We start from the raw sequence: 10,855 nt of genomic DNA, 5'->3' as shown, positions 1-10,855 counted from the left end.
CTCAGAATAAGGAGGCAATGAAAAGGCTGACAGGTAGGTAGGTAGCAGACCCTCTGCCAGCACCACTCCACAGCTGAGTTTCAGTTACCACTGTGGATCTGCCTGCCTTCCGCCTATCATCCGGCTTCTCCTATGTCCACTGACTGCCCAGGGCCAGCCAGAAGAAATGACAAATGGCTTTAGAACTCATGGAATACTGGCCACTGGCTAACACAGCTGCATGCTCGAGCCTTGGTGTGGCACAAGCCTGAGGACCATGTGTCCTGAGGACATACTGTTACGGAGTTCTGTTCTGCTTGCTGCCCTCACATCCCTCTTAATCTAAGAATTATTAAGGGGGCTTCCAGCCCCTCACTGGGCAGCATCTCTGGCACTCACTCTTTTGGATCTTGCTCCTCGAGCAGATTAATGATTCAGCCACCACCCTAGGAAAGAATTTATAAATGTAGCTTGCCAGCAGTGACCACCGCCCTTAGGAATCATTTGGAAAAATAAATTTGTTAGTGAAGCTAGGTTGAAATGATTTACTATTGGCTGTTGTGTAGAAAATCTTAGCAAACTATCAGAAACACACTCATTTATTGGTTCTGCCAGAGGAACCATTTATGGTCGGGGAAGAAGAACAATGGCAGCACTGGCTGACAGGACTCTCACTGAGGCTGGATTGGGGATAATTGTTTTGTTTGTTTGTTTGTTTTTGTTTTTCGAGACAAGGTTTCTCTGTGTAGCCCTGGCTGTCCTGGAACTCACTCTGTAGATCAGGCTGGCCTTGAACTCAGAAATCTGTCTGCCTCTGGCTCCAAATGCTGGGCTTAAAGGCGTGTGCCACCACTGCCTGGCAATTGGTTTCTTATACATATTTTTGTCCTCAGTTTCTTGACAGGACTTATTAAGAATTGCTGATGAGTAAATATACATTCTGAGGATTTAAGGTAGGTATGACTGATTTTTATATAAAATAAACTTTTATATTTTGTGAATCTTTTAAGATACCTCCAGGATTACTTTTAAAGATAATAATTACGACTTTCTTTGTAGCTGTAAACTGCTGCCTGCCAGTCAGGGAACCTGGCTGAGAAAAGCACCTTGCTTGCTTACACTTTGTTAGTCTACAACAAGCTGCTTAGTCACAAGCGTACATGGGTGCTTAGACATAATTTGTTTTCTTTACCTGTGCGACATAAAGTTATTTCTTGTAAAGGTGTTGGGGAACACACTGTTTTTTTCATGATCATTCACTAATAGAAAACTAAAACATAATCACTGCTTGAAAAAACTAGCCTGGATATATAACCTATGGAAGAAAGAATAAAGGGTTAGGACATTCTTCTTTCCACCCATCAACTATGTCTATGTATGTATGTATGTATGTATGCATGTATGTGTGTATGTGTATGTATGTATGTATGTATGTATGCATGTATGTGTGTATGTATATGTATGCATGTATGTGTATGTGTGTATGTATGCATATATGTATGTGTGTATGTGTGTATGTATGTATGTATGTATGTATGTGTGTGTGTTTGTAAGGTTTTGTGGGGTTGGATCACTGTTCCTTATACCCATCAACTATGTATATATGTAAAGCATGTCTGGGTGTGTATTGGAGCTTGCTCTATCCACCAACTTTGTGGATGTATGTATGTATGTGTATGTATGCATATGTATGAAATGATTGGAGTCTGCTTTCTGAAGGTTTGCTCTAACTATTCTATGTGAGGATGTGTATATATCTGTATGCATTTATATATGCATGTATGTATACATTTGTGTGTATGAAGTTTTTCAACTCTGCCTTTTGTTTTGTGGTGTGTGTGAGAATTTTCTCTCTTCTACTTTTTCAACGGCCCCGAAGAGTGAAGAGTTCATACTTTTCCCGCTGGCCACAGGGAGTGCCAGCCCCAGCCCACTGTGTACATGGAGAGCCCATGCTACACTGTTCTGGGGCCAGGGTATTAATGGCTGCTTTTGGTTCCTCTTCTCAATCCTTTGCTCAGCAGGCCAGTAAGTAACATCCCTCCATGGCCTCTGCATCAGCTCCTGCCTCCAGGTTCCTGTCCTGTGTGAGGTCCTGACCTGACTTCCTTTGGTGATGTATGTTCAGCATTGTGGAAGTGTAAGCTGAATAAATCCTTTCCTCCCCAACTTGCTTCTTGGTCATGAAGATTGTACAGGAATAGAAACCCTGACTAAGAGAGCAAGCCACAGAGATTAAAGGCAACACCTGTCGGTGTTTCCTCTGGGTTGTTTTCTCACAACACAGGCAGAGATTCCACATTTAACCTTCTTCCTAGATGTTCAGTGTGACCGGATTGGGAAGAGAAACCAAAAGCAGCCATTAATACCCCGGCCCCAGAACAGTGTAGCATGGGCTCTCCATGTAAACAGTGGGCTGGGGCTAGAGAGATGGTTCAGTGGGAAATAGCACTGACTGCTCTTCCAGAGGTCCTGAGTTCAATTCCCAGTAACCACATGGTGGCTCACAACCATCTGCAATGGGATCTGACACCTTCTTCTGGTATGTCTGAAGACAGCTACAGTGTGCTCATATACATAAAATACATGAATAAATCTTAAAAAAAAAAAACAGCTGTCAAGAGGCACACACAGTTCTGCAGTCCTGACCTAGGCCATCGACCAGCACATCAATGTCTTGGTTGCATCCTGTTCTGCCAGAAAAGCCCCAGCACACAGCCCTGTGGGAGCTAGCTTCTCAGCAGCAACAGTAAAGTTGTTGGGGTACACACTGGTGTTTTCATAATCATTCACTAATAAAAACCTAACACATAATCACTGTAATTTTATACTGCTTGAAAAAAATTGCCTGGATATATAAGAGATGGAAGAAATAATAAAAGGTTAGGACATTCTTCTTTCCACCCATCAACTATGTCTATGTATGTATGTATGTATGTATGTATATATGTATGTATGTATGTTCCCTGGCTCCTGTTAGGTCTTTCCACACCCTAGTGTTAGATTTATGGAGAAATTACAACTCTTTGGTATATATTGTTTCATAAATATCTCTCTTTAGAATAGCTTGTCTTGAGGCTCAGCAGTTCAGAATGATAACTGCTCTCAGGGAATCTGGACTCGCCCATGCCAGGAAGCGTTCCAATTGCCTTAACTCCAGCTGCACGGGACCCAAAGCCCTCTTCAGACATCAAGAGGCAAAATATCAGTGTGTACACATAATATATATACAAGTCCTCTCCTACCAGGACACTCTCACTATCTCTGAATACTGACTGCTTCACACAGTGCTTCTGAAGCAATATAGGAGATAAAGGAAATTAAAGAACCATCTATGGGAAAGGGAGCCCCTCCCTCTGGTATCTAGTTTGCTGCTGATTAACAGTCAGTAAACTTCCATACAACTCAAAAAATCATAGCAATTATATGTGGGTTTTTTTAAAAAAAATCATTTATCAATTTACTTATTTATTTATTTATTTATTTATTGTATATGAGTACACCATTGCTCTCTTCAGACACAGCAGAAGAGGACATCAGATCCCATTACAGATGGTTGTGAGCCACCATGTAGTTGTTGGGAATTCAACTCAGGACCTTTGGAAGAGCAGTCGGTGTTCTTAACGGCTGAGCCATCTCTCCAGCTCGATTACATGTGTTTTGTAAAAATAATTTTTAAACCCATTTTTTTACTCCTGGTCCCTTAGTTTCCATCAATAACTAGTCTGAGACTAATTTTTCATAATTAAATGCCTAGGCCAAAAGCTTTGGCTCATTCCCTGACTAGCTTGTAACTTACTTAACCCATGTAAACTAGTCTATGTCTACCACGTGGTTAGTAACCTCAGTCCCTGGCCTGCTTCTTCCTGAGACTTCCTCTAAGTATCTCTGCTGGTTTAAGTCAGTCTTTGTCTGTCTCCTGTCTTGCCTCCCTCTTTTATCTCTATTTCCCAGAATCCTCTCTCTTCCTGCCAGGCTCCCACTTCCTATTTCCTGCCCCAGCTCATTGGCCATTGGCTCTTTTATTGACAGGTGAGACATCTCAGTCATGAAATGAATACTTGCTAGGGACCAGCGTGCTTGTACTATTAAATTTAACTACGTCGGTGCTCTGCTCTTACCTTAAATCTAAACAATGCATGTCCTAAAACTAGTAGGGGCCAGGAGAGAAGGATGGAAGGGCTTTTAAGTTGCATATTCTAAAGGCATAGGAGTCCATTTTGTAGAAAGGATTTGTGTAGATATTATGGTCAAACTGTTTTTTGGGAATCGGCTCAGAGGCACCTGGAGAGTACCAGGCTAAAGCCCCCAGATTCTATTTACACCACCACTCAGCTGTTCAAGAAGGGCGGGAGCCCAGCTGTCCAGAGCATGAGGGAAGAGTGCATGGGAAGCTGTGGGAAGCGCAGCCAAGTCTGAAGATGTGGCTAGCCACCTGAGCAGAGGGGCAGGTTGGAGCTGCAGAGTGAGTCTTGCCTTCACTCTACCCTCTGCTCCCTCATAACTGCTGAAGATGAGCTTGAAGGCTGGTTTTTTTTTTTTTTTAAGATTTATTTTATTTATTTTAGTGTATGAGTACACTGTAGCTGTACAGATGGCCATGAGCTATCAGGTGTGTGGCTGCTGGGAATTGTACTAAGGACCTCTGCCGCCCAGCTCACTCTGGGCCCCTGCTAGCTCCTGCCTAATTTACTGTAGCTGTCTTCAGGCATGAGCCACCATGTGGTTGTTGGGATCCAAATTCAGAACCTTCAGAAGAGCAGTCAGTGTTCATACCCGCTGAGCCATCTCGCCAGCCCTTGAAGGCAGTTTTTAATCTCAGGTTTCCAGCTCACTGAATGAATTCCTGTCTCTGTTAGGTAGTCTATCTGGTGAGCAGCAGCTTGGGCTGCTATTCAGGCTACAAAATAATTATCAACCTGCGGTTTCGTTTACAGAACACAATTTTTTAAGATAAGGAAACAGACAGGCTCATGTATTTTTACTTTATTTTAAACTTGACTTTTGAAAATTGAGACCTTGCAAGCTGAGGGAGATGGCTTAATGCTCTTCCAGGGGTCCTGAGTTAAATTCCCAGCAATGGCATGATGGCTTACAATCAAGGCTGAAGATCTTTACAGAAAAAAAGGATCTGATACTCTCTTCTGGCATGCTGGTGTACATGCAGGCAGAGTACATGAATAATTTTTTTTTAATTAAAAAAAAAAACACTAATGGGGCGGTGATGGTGCACGCCTTTAATCCCAGCTCTTGGGAGGCAGAGGCAGGCTGATTTCTAATTTCGAGGCCAGCCTGGTCTACAGAGTGAGCTCCAGGACAGCCAGGGCTATACAAAGACACTCTGTCTCAAAAAACCAAAACTAAACCAAACCAAACCAAAACAAACAAACAAACAAAAAAAAAACCCTTTGCATTTATTTATTTATTTATTTATTTATTTATTTATTTATTTATTTTTGACTTTGGAGACAGGGTTTCTCTGTATAGCCCTGGCTGTCCAGGAACTCACTCTGTAGACCAGGCTGGCCTCGACTCAGAAATCTCCCCGCCTCTGCCTCCCAAGTGCTGGGATTAAAGGCTTGTGCCACCACTGCTCTGTTTTTTTGTTTTTGTTTTTGTTTTTTTAATTTTTAAAAAATTACTTCTTTGCAGGGCAGAGAGTATAGATATTCACGAAAGATTTTCTCCTGCTGTTATTTTACTAACATAGGAGCTGTAGGTCTCTGGCTACAAGTATACCATTAGTAAACCTTTTCTCGATTTGCCGGTTAAAAATAACCCTCCCCACCTTTAAGGAGCAGGTCTTTAGGAAAGACACACTCCACCTTGTAATAGGAGATATTTGGTTGTTGTTTTGAAATAAGTTATTTGCAGTGAGCTGTTTTGATGTATTAGTTATCTAGAATAATATATGAAAGACGTTTTGCCAAAAGGAGAAAATATTCGTGAATATTTGAAGTATATACTTGTGCAGAAAATTTTCCATAAGAGAAGTAAACAACTTGAGAATATAACCAGACACGAGTGGTTCTCTAGACCCCACTCCAGCAATGACATCAAAAATAGTTTAAAGAAACAGTGAGTAGAGGAGCTGACATCTCTGCCCTCAGTAGCAATGGTTGCCTGAAGTGATCCCTGAGCCAAAATCATCAGACTGAGCTTCCCAGACTCTGCCACAATGACCAGAGACCATCCAAGACCACTTGAGACTCCGTGGGCAAGCAACCTCCGTGGGCAAGCAGCATCCGTGGGCAAGCAACCCCCGTAGTCAAATATAACTCTCCAAGAACTCCATGCCGACAGCCAAGTCTGCTGGCTGCCACAGAGTGCTTTGGTTCACGAAGAATGCCAAACCCAGCTAATAGCTGAGCTGCTCCTGGCAACTGCTTTCTGGGAAATGCAGCGCCCAGCTGAGAGATGCTGCAGAGTCATATATATTCTAATAGGCAGTAAAGTGAAGCCGCGTATGCTCTAATATGAAGTAGAGTGAAATGTTTATTGTTATAGGGTCATTATCCTTGCTCTGATAACCCATTGTACGCTGTGTATGTTTGAGCTTGAAACCAAAGTAAAGCTTTAAAATCCTAACTGCTTGTTGAGTCCTCTCTTATCACTCCTGAGGTAATTTCTCATGGTGGATTCCAGTGAACAAGTGCCTGAGTGAAGGTGTGCTGTCACCCCATTGCCAACTGGAAGCACCGCTTGGCCCCTGCTCGCAACACCACCAGCCATACTGCCCGTGGTTCAGCCTGTGCCAACATTCTGTTCTGTGATGCTGCTTTTGGGTGTTTACTGGTTGACCATCCTCCCTCCAGAACTCTGCACAATTTGCATTTGGATTTGGATCTTCTCTGTTGACCCAGCATGGGGCAGATCTGGCAGGGAGGGCCTTGCTCATAGATGGCAGCTGGCCCTAGGGGTGGACTTGTGACCCAGGTAGAGGGTGAGAGGTCAACATCCCCCAGCAGTGGTAAGTATCCCCATGTCCTGTTCTGAAGTCTCTGTCCACTCCTGGTTTAAAGGGCAGTGTCATAGGGAGTGAGTCCAGCGTATATCTCAGCTCCTTTTGGAGTACAGCAACTGAAACATGTCCTTGTTCTTTCTTGTTATTATTTTTCATCCAGGACTCCTAATAATACCCAAAGCTAACTGTCTGTCCAGCCGCTCAATGCAGGCCAGCTGCCATAGAGGGCAAGGCTGGGGGTTGGGGGTCGGGCGGCAGAGAGCAGCCTGCCTCATCCCCAAGGATTAAACAAGATGAGCAAGCAGCTTCTAGGTAGCAGGTCCAGTGGTTTCTGCTTTACCCAACCCCACTTCTCCAAAGAGATGACACTGCCATGGCCTTCCTGTCCTCAGGCTGCTAGTTGCCTCGACCACTGGCTCTTCTGTGGTCCTGTGTGAAACACTGCCAGGCCCCTTCTCTCTGGGTCATTCCATCCATATCCCCCACGTGTAGGATACAATTACAAAGTTGTGAATTGCACAAGGTTGACATCACCCCCTCCACTCTCGTTCTTTTCTACCTACGCAACCATTGCTAAGGTCCAACATCTCCCCAGTCCCTCACCTCATCCCAAGCTCAAAAATCTCTCTCAGTATGTAGTTTGGTTGTAAATCTGAACCGTGCTGACCCACTAAACCTGAATGAAGTTACATAAACGTACCCTTTGGGCTGTAACACAGGGTTCAAACACAGACATGCAATACTGTGTGTGCCCAGCCCTGCACCACCTGAAAGAAAACCATCACTTCAAGTGGGTACAGAGGAACACCATCACTTCAAATGGGTACAGAGCCTGGCTGTAATTCTCACTTGGTCCTTAGTCAGTCAGAGTCAAAAACTAAATCAAGTTGCCTGTCCTCACCAAGCCAGCCCGGCACTCCCACCCTCCCTTCACCTGGATTGTCCCTCAGCAAGTAAGTGATAACAGGGTGAGTATGCCCCATTTTGCATTCCTCTCGAATTGGCCAAAAATTTAAAATAGAGGAGTCATCATGAAGATTAGACTGTGCTGTGTCCTGTGTGTAGGGCTCTGTCCACATGGGCACATGACTTATAGAGATTCGAAAGTGGCCAGGGGTAAATCTGTTCCTGTTGGAGTGATGGCTCAGTGGTTAGAGCACTGGCTGCTCTTCCAGAGGACCCGGGTTCAATTCCTGGCACCCACACAATGTGTGATAACTGTCTGTAATTCAAGTTCCAAGGGTCCATGACTCCGAGGGCCTCTGTGGGACCTGCATGCTTCTTGTGGATAGACGTGCATGCAGGCAGAGCACCAATACACATACAAACAAAAGAAACAGGAGGTGTTCATGAATGATGTCTGCATTAAGTGTGTTATGGTTAGCTAGTGCTAAATCGTCTTCTATTGAGGAAAAAATGGATTGGAACTAAGCCTCTATGGTGTATTTGTGATATTTAAAACTTCCTCAAAATTCCACCAGCATATGACTGTGTTGTGCTACAGGTCTGGGTTCTCACAATCACATCATGATACTATTGGAAACAACCACTGCTAGAGAGCAATTTCTATGTTCTACCCAAATGCCATCAACCTACCCATGGATTCGAAGGATTCTTCTGACATTCTGGGATGATGGGAGGATTCCCCCAAGTTCTCCTGGATGCCTAGGGAAGAGAGGGAGACACTGTCAGTAGCCTGGCACCATTGCCCAGTGGGTTATGCAAGAGCATCACTGGATGGACACGGGGCAAGAACAGAAGGCAAAGGAGAGGTGTGGGAGGGAATCCAGTTGAAGGTATCCCAGTGTGTCAAACTGTCTAAGCGCAATGAGCACAAAGCATATCCTGGCCCCAGGGACACAGCCCCTTGCCTCCTCTGTGCACTCAGAAGCTCGACCGTCACTATCTTCTTGGTGACTTCTGAGGTCTTTCCTTCCCAGATCCACATATGTTCCTGTACATGTTCTCTTCTTATCATCTTTGTTTTATGGACAAAAATGTGACCTCTACGAGGTACATTGTTGCTAACACTCAGGAGGCAGAGGCAGGCAGATCTCTGTATCTTTGTGGATCCACAGCTAGCACAGTTTACATAGTTCCAAGCCCAGGGTGGGGTTGGGGGTTGGTGGATCAGGGGTTTGTTAGGGCATTGGCTTTAATTTCTAGAAAAATACTCCATTAAATTTATATTGGTTTTGAGATAACTTATAACGGTGAAAACGACAGAATGGTGTCATTTTCAGATAACCAATACCCCTTTTTTGTCTTCTCTTTGTACAGAATATGTGGTAATGTCCAGGGGGATGGTGGCTGATCATTTCCTGTGAGGTTCCCGAAACGGGACAATTCAGCTAGAGTTTAGCATTTGACGTCTCAGCTCACTCTATGAAGTATGCCACAGATGTCCTGCAAGGGAGCTGGACTCGAGTAAGAACAAGTTGGACCTTTTCATGTGATGTCCTTTACACATGCCTGCTAGGGAATTTGAGGGTCTATAAGGCTTTAGATGATCGGCTCATCAAGTGCAAGCAAATAACCCTGAGGTGCTAATCTGCTCTGAGTGAGGGGTGAGGAAGAGCAACCTTGACAATGACTTACACTCTGGGACCAGGGATTTCCCCTGCCCATAGAACGGTGGAGGGGGTAGTTATCTGAACCTCACATTAAAGACTTCCATTTGTGCTTTTAAATGCAGCATCGAAGACTTGGATTGTGTAAACACCATGGCTGCTTTCCTGTGATGGGCCATGCTAGAAACTCCATTGGGTGGAATCTCACCAGTATTTGTCTAAGCTGAAATGCCCTGTCATGGTGACTGTGGATCCCGTGACTGACACTAGAATCTGGGCCTGCAGCTCAGAAAATGAACATTGGGATCATGCCTCGCTCCTCTTTTGCCTCTGATTGCATGGAACTGCTCTCACAGAACCAGGAGCCTAGACCAGTTAGCTCCTCAGTGTGTGCATGTGTGAAACTTGTCTTGACATCAAGCTATTGTTGGGTTGAAGGAATAAAAATTTATGTGACCTATGTACTTTGATTTTCTCCTCTTTGGATCGTGGGGGCTTATTGCACTTGGACTCAGCCACAGTTCCCTTTCGACCCTCCTGTACTCAAGTCCACACCACCAAAATGATATAGATGCTTTCAGCTGTTGTAGATCCCCTAATGTTTCATTGGACCACCAACTCTGTCCATTACAGCCCATTCCTCTTTGCCCAGCTGGGAAACTAGAACCAGGATGGGTTTCTCATCAAAGCAGGCAAGAAATTCTACCACTTTTTAACACTTAAGATCAAATGAGTTTGGAACACTTACTCTTTCTCTTGTCCAAGGATTCCACCTGTGGTCACGGAAGGAAAACTGACTTGAGGATCAGATCACACCTAGTCTGGTTTGTTCAGATCTTGAGTGCAGTCTGGTGGTGATTATAAAACTGTGTGGAGAAGGGGGATCTATGCTGCCAGGAGCCACCCAAGAGAGGCTAAAAATTAGCAGGTGATCTTCCTGAGGTGGTTTCACCATGGGCTGTAAACTGTAGTGGTTGAGTCCTTCCCAGCAAGGCCAGGGGACAACATTGTAGGAAAGATTCCTGCTACTCATTTGCTTCTCCTCAGCCGGGCGGTGGTGGCACATGCCTTTAGTCCGAGCACTTGGGAAGCAGAGGCAGGTGGCTTCCTGAGTTCAAGGCCAGCCTGGTCTTCAGAGTGAGTTCCAGGATGGCCAGGGCTATACAGAAAAACTCTGTCTCAAAAAACAAACGAACAAAAAATTTTGCTATTCTTGTTATTATAATTATATGTAAGAGTCACTAGGTATTAGCCCACCCTTTTGAGCAGATCGCTGCAGAACAACAAAGATGTACTGTCTTGTAGTGATGCCATACAGACATATAGACGATTTCCTAATTCT

At 44.3% G+C, this 10,855-nt stretch overlaps 1 long non-coding RNA gene and 1 pseudogene across 1 annotated transcript; both read left to right on the top strand.

The window, feature by feature from the left end:
* Window positions 1-870: 870 nt before the first annotated feature.
* LOC116070825 lies at window positions 871-6,567 on the top strand. Its single transcript, XR_004110574.1, has 2 exons — window positions 871-932; window positions 6,090-6,567. It is a non-coding gene; the product is annotated as an uncharacterized LOC116070825 (long non-coding RNA).
* Window positions 6,568-9,328: 2,761 nt separating this feature from the next.
* LOC116104625 overlaps window positions 9,329-10,855 on the top strand; it is a 5,294-nt pseudogene continuing 3,767 nt past the window's right edge.

Source organism: Mastomys coucha, unplaced genomic scaffold, assembly GCF_008632895.1.
Source record: "Mastomys coucha isolate ucsf_1 unplaced genomic scaffold, UCSF_Mcou_1 pScaffold22, whole genome shotgun sequence".
Taxonomy (NCBI): domain Eukaryota; kingdom Metazoa; phylum Chordata; class Mammalia; order Rodentia; family Muridae; genus Mastomys; species Mastomys coucha.
This window is presented reverse-complemented; position numbering and strand designations above follow the sequence as displayed.